This window comes from Barbatula barbatula (genome assembly GCF_947034865.1).
Source record: "Barbatula barbatula genome assembly, chromosome: 18".
Lineage (NCBI taxonomy): Eukaryota > Metazoa > Chordata > Actinopteri > Cypriniformes > Nemacheilidae > Barbatula > Barbatula barbatula.
The window spans coordinates 17,481,496-17,487,054 of NC_136781.1; the positions used below are offsets into that span (position 1 = coordinate 17,481,496).

At 37.1% G+C, this 5,559-nt stretch overlaps 1 long non-coding RNA gene across 1 annotated transcript; it reads left to right on the plus strand.

The window, feature by feature from the left end:
- The first annotated feature begins 993 nt into the window (after positions 1–993).
- On the plus strand, positions 994–2,640 carry LOC306907596. Its single transcript, XR_013787917.1, has 2 exons — positions 994–1,111; positions 1,189–2,640. It is a non-coding gene; the product is annotated as an uncharacterized lncRNA (long non-coding RNA).
- The last annotated feature ends 2,919 nt before the right edge of the window (positions 2,641–5,559 follow it).

A 5,559-nucleotide genomic window follows, 5' to 3' on the forward strand; every position in this document is an offset into this window, starting at 1 on the left:
TAGCGCTGTTACGTCCATAGTGTTTTTTATCTAGAGGTTTGAAGAGGAAGAGGGAGAGGTCAAAACCTAAAAATGCCCCATCATGTAGGAGGGTTGGCAACTCGATGCAGTATATGTAGCCTCACATGACTTGTGTGTTCTGTGTGTGCACTGCACTGCAAGCTGCATCCCTAGTAAAAGAATAAAAGTTTACTTAAATTGTTATGACACTTTATATACCTTGTACTGTAACTCACATTTAAGATGTTCATGCTGAAAGCAATAAATCAAACAGGTTTATATTGGGTTATTATTGTTATGCAAACTCTTTGACTTAATAAAGCTGTAGAAGTTTCTGTTGTACATGCTGTAGATGTTTTACAAAAAGTTAATTATTGCTAAGAAAGGAACTGAAAATAAGATTACATAAAAAATGTAACAATATTTTAGAACGTTTGTGTTGCAATACTGATAATGTATATTTATATATATATATATATATATATATATATATATATATATATTCAGTGTAGGTTATGCAATTACAAATATTTCACATAAACATATTGTTTGACAAACAAACTAATCCTAATGACAGGTACAAATTAATTCATCAAATGTAAAGTAGTGCATTTACTTATATTCACTTCATTGTGATAACCCATATTAAAGATGTTCATCTTAAAAATTATGAATTTCATATTTCTGTAAATAATGTAATGTAAACATTGCAGTCGGAATGACTTCAAAGAAATGGAGATCCTGGAGCCCCCTCAGTTTCCAGGGTGCCACATCCACTAAACAGCCAAAGGTGAATCTTGAAGCCCAAGGTGACGTTTGAGTCCAGCAGCAGTCAATGATCCTTCATAAGACCTTCACTGTCCTTTAACCATATTGAATAATAGCATGTCAATAAAGCTAAAGAAAGGTTAGATCCATCTTAACTAAAAAGATAAGGAAAAATTGGGGCAATAATAGTGTGGTGATGCGATTGCCTGACCCACCTATGTTTGAGGAAATGGTACGGTCCGGGGGTATAAAGGTAGATAGGACTGGCATGTCACACAGGTGTGTCCTATAGGGCTTCCGGGAGTACCTTTATTTCCGGTGGGTTGGGCTACACGTCCAAGAGGTAAGAGCTACCAGTGGCAGTTAAAGTGTTGATATTTAATGTCAAACAGGGTAAATGGAGATGCATTTAAATTACAGTGTGGTTGAGGAGTACTGCGGGCATTTGTGAATGGCCATGTATTTTCGAGAGCCATTAGTGAAGTCCGCGTCAAGTGCGTGGTGCATTACGGGTCATTAGCTGCAGGTGTGTTACTCATTTTCACGTATAGGGTTGTGGGAATGTATTTTCCCTCTAAATTCATTTGCTTGTTATATTTTTGCAGTGACTTTGGGTGTTGGAGGTGTTGCAGCAGGCTGAACCGACGCCAGTTCGCAGGCTGATACCGGCGCTATTTGGGGCTGTGATTCTCCCTTATGGACTAGCGCTATCGTACCTGCATGTATAACGACTGCTTGAACTGGAGTGTTTTCCGAGATAGACAGTGCCACTATTGTTCGCACTGATTCGTCCAACTTACCATTTCTCCTACCTGACTGCCTAGTGGATTCCTGAACCGGGTTGTTTCCAGACCCGTTACTTTTAGTGCGACGCTTAATTTACCTTCCACTTTCATTTCACTGCGTAGCGGATGCATGAAGCTGACTGTTCCGGACCGAAGTGGACAGTCCGTAGAGTCGTGTTTATTTCCGTTTTTGCTCTTTCACTCGTTGCCGTGCCTGGGACAGCGTCTTTGTCCCGGTTGGTGTGGAGGATCTATTCCCATTTAGCTGGCAGTTATTTCCAGTGTATAATAACCATTTAGTGTCTGTCGACGTGCTTCGATATCGCGTTCTGCGTGTCTATAGGCACGACATTTGGCTCTCTTTCTCGGAGGACTGGTGATTACCGGACTAGCTATTATTATCGATGTCATTTTGGGCGTAACTTGTTTTGTTTAAATTGATTTTGTTTAATTCGTTTTGTTTAAAATTTATTTTGTTTAATTCGTTTTGTTTAAGTGATTTTGTTTACTTCGTTTTGCCTAAGTGATTTGGTTTTGTTTAAGTGATTTTGTTTACTTCGTTTTGCTTAAGTGATTTGGTTTAATTTGTTTTGCTTAAGTGATTTGGTTTAATTTGTTTTGTGTAAGTGATTTGGTTTACTTCGTTTTGCTTAAGTGATTTTGTTTACTTCGTTTTGCTTAAGTGATTTTGTTTACTTCGTTTGTTTTGTTTAAGTGATTTGGTTTAATTTGTTTTGTTTAAGTGATTTGGTTTAATTTGTTTTGTGTAAGTGATTTTGGGATTGAGTTTATTAATTTTCTTTTCGTTCCAGAATTAGGGGGAATTAGTCGCGGTCGAGATCCTCTGTATGTGGTGCTGTGGTTGACTTGTTTGTAGTGTCCACAATATCGAAACATTTGGCGTGTGGTGACGTGAGTGAGCACAACGGTTGTCGGATCAATCAGACGACTTTCCCCAATTCTGGGTTGGACGTTTTAAGTGTGTGTATGCTTTGTACGAAGATGATGGCCTGTTTCTTTTAATGACTTTAATTAAATGTGATTTTGTATTTTAGATGGTGTGTGTGAAATAAATTGTTTACCAGCTTCCCTTTTGTCTGCTACCTGTCTCAGCCAATAACGAACCTGTGAGCTTTTGGTGATTTACTTAATTTTGGGTCCCTGGCCCTATCCGGGGTGGCGTAGTCGGCTCATGCTTTGATTAATCTCCTTTCACCGTATGCCATCGCCACAATAGTATATGTCGTACAATTTCTACATGAGTTTACTGGGAGGTGTAAAAATAGGGAAAACAAACATTACAAAAACATTGTTTTTTGAGCTATTTATTTATTATCAAGAACTGATATATGTCAGACAAATCAGCATGAGGGGAGCGCTACATGTCTAACTGCTTCTAGTCTCGGCAAATGTTCTGTGAAGTGAACGGAGCTGGAGCATTGACCTGACAAGGGCTTTCCCTATTTCCAGTTCGTACATGTCACGCTGTGAAATAGGTCTAATGTTTGCTATGCACATAGCAGAGTTTGCAATTTCCCCCCTATCCTCTCCAGTCAAACAACTTTACTGCGTTGTTTGTATCAGTTTTGCATCAAAAACCTGCATAAGTTTAACCAGACGCCATCTGTCATGTAGTGCTAAGCCAAATTTATGTAATAACAATTGGAATAAAACATCAAATAAGACAATAAACCAAACAACCAATCCTTATTCTATAAACATAACTTTAGATGTGTCTGAATCAAGTTTAACATATGGCTAAATGTTAGCATGTTATTTTCCTAAGTATTCTGAGACTAATTATGCCACAAGGTTTTTATATCCACAATTCCGCTGTGTCTATAAAGCACCCTGTAGGTGCACAGCCTGAAGCACCCTGTTATCACATGATCCTTATAATGATACTTAAAGGAGTTTTTCACCCAAAAATAATTCTGTCATGAATTACTCAACCTCACAACAAAAAGCGGTACTTCAAGCAGTTTGTGCCAGAACTATGGAATTGTTCCTGTGGTCAGAAAGCCTAAATTGTAAAAGGAATGATTGTGACATATGTTTGTTTAATCTGTTAAACACAAAGATATTTAGTAGAATGTTAGCAACTAAGATTTCTGGGGCACGAATTTGCTACCTTACAAAAAATGCTAAATGTAAATATAAATCATAGTCAAAGCTTCCCAAGAACTGTTTGTTTTCCGAAATTCCTATAAAATATTTCATTTTGTGTAAAAAAAAAAAGATATAGAGTATACACAATCATTTTTCTTACAATAGGGGCTTTCAGACAGCAGGAACGATTTCATAAGTTTCCAATTTTTGGAAGTACGCAGGAACTGGCCGGAATTTTAGTTTGGATAACTTTTTTGGTAAATGAGCTCCTTATCTGAGACAGGGTCTAAAAGTTCAATCCTAAAAGGATTTTCTAGTTTATATACAGTTCTAGTTTATTTGAAGACAGTTCATAATTGTTAAAATGTAAAAAGGGGTGGGCAATGGGGACCTTAACCCGTAAGGGGCCGTTTACAGTAAAACGATACCTTCAAAATAAACTTTTAAGAATATTGGAATTATAAAGATACAGAGAACAATATCATTGGGATCACTTTAAGAACAACCAGCTGATAAACGATAAACATACTGTGAAATAGTCTCTGGCGGAGGTCTAATGTTTTGCTATTGATAATCGTGACGCAAGTGTTACAATCTAAAGTAAGACTGTAGTGGTCAGGAAGCGGTGTGTTTAAGGTTGGATATTATATATGTAACAGCTGGAAAAATATATGCTTTATATCCCAGACACGAGCGCACCTTTATGCTTTAGAGAGAGCATCCATCATTTGTCATATTTTGGGGAATAGACGCTCTGAACACTCTAGCAGGCTTAGAATAAACTTTATCTTTATCGTCCCCTGGTGTAGACACAAATATAGTTACAGTTATCATTATAGTTATCGTTAGGGCTGCAACGATTGCTTGAGTAACCAGAGTAATTTGAATACAGAAAAACAGAGATTTTTTTTTACCTTGAAGCTCTGTTTAATCCATTTAACTACAGTTCAAACAGGACCATTATTATTGATGCACAGCCCGCAAAACTCTGGACATGTAATGTAAACACAGAAGATGCTGCAGAATAAATTGCAGAAAAATCTAGCGGTTTTCAATTCCGCTCTAACAAACCGTGAGACTGCCACAAACAGTTTGTGTGTGTGCGTTAGAATGATGAGAGAACATTGTGCTTGGTATGTTCCTTATTTTTAAAAACGGACTTTTAAGACTTCAGCCAGCAAAGTTTAACCTGTCTGACCAGCGCGCGTCACAGTATGTATCATGTCCAAACACTGAAAGCTGTCTTTCTGGCTGTAGGGGACTGTACAGTGTAGCAGTGATACAGTTTGGCAGGTGCATTAAACAGAGCCACTTATTTGTGTGAAGTTCGTTTGTCGTTGTGCTTGTTTCTGTGTGAGGTTATGGTGCACAGCTATTTTTACTAAGTTTTAGTCTATTTTGCGGGTGAAACTTGTTGTCCGGTTGCATTGAGTCCATAACTAGATGCAGACTAGTGGACGCCAAATGCTATTATTTAAACATGTCATCTGGCTGTTCTTCATGTGAATGAACAGCACAGTTTAACATGCTACACTCGCGATTCTCATGGATTTTCTGTGTCTGTGCTGTATGAGGACATGAACACATGAACTTCATCTACAGAGTTGCTCTGAGAGTTTATTTCATTATATTTTACTGATTGAAGCTAACGCACACTAAAAAATAAGCGTCTTCAGACGACCTGCCAAAATAAAAGAAAGAATAACTAGAGTAGTTTTATAGGTATAAATATATTACTATTTAATAGTACAATTTTTAAAAAAGAACTTTCATCATTCATAAGTTAATTGTTTACCTTTGAAATAATTTGTATTATATTGCATTTTGAATGTAATATGGCAATGGAACAGACCAAATGGGTTTAGTTTTCACAGATATTAATGTATGCAATTAATAT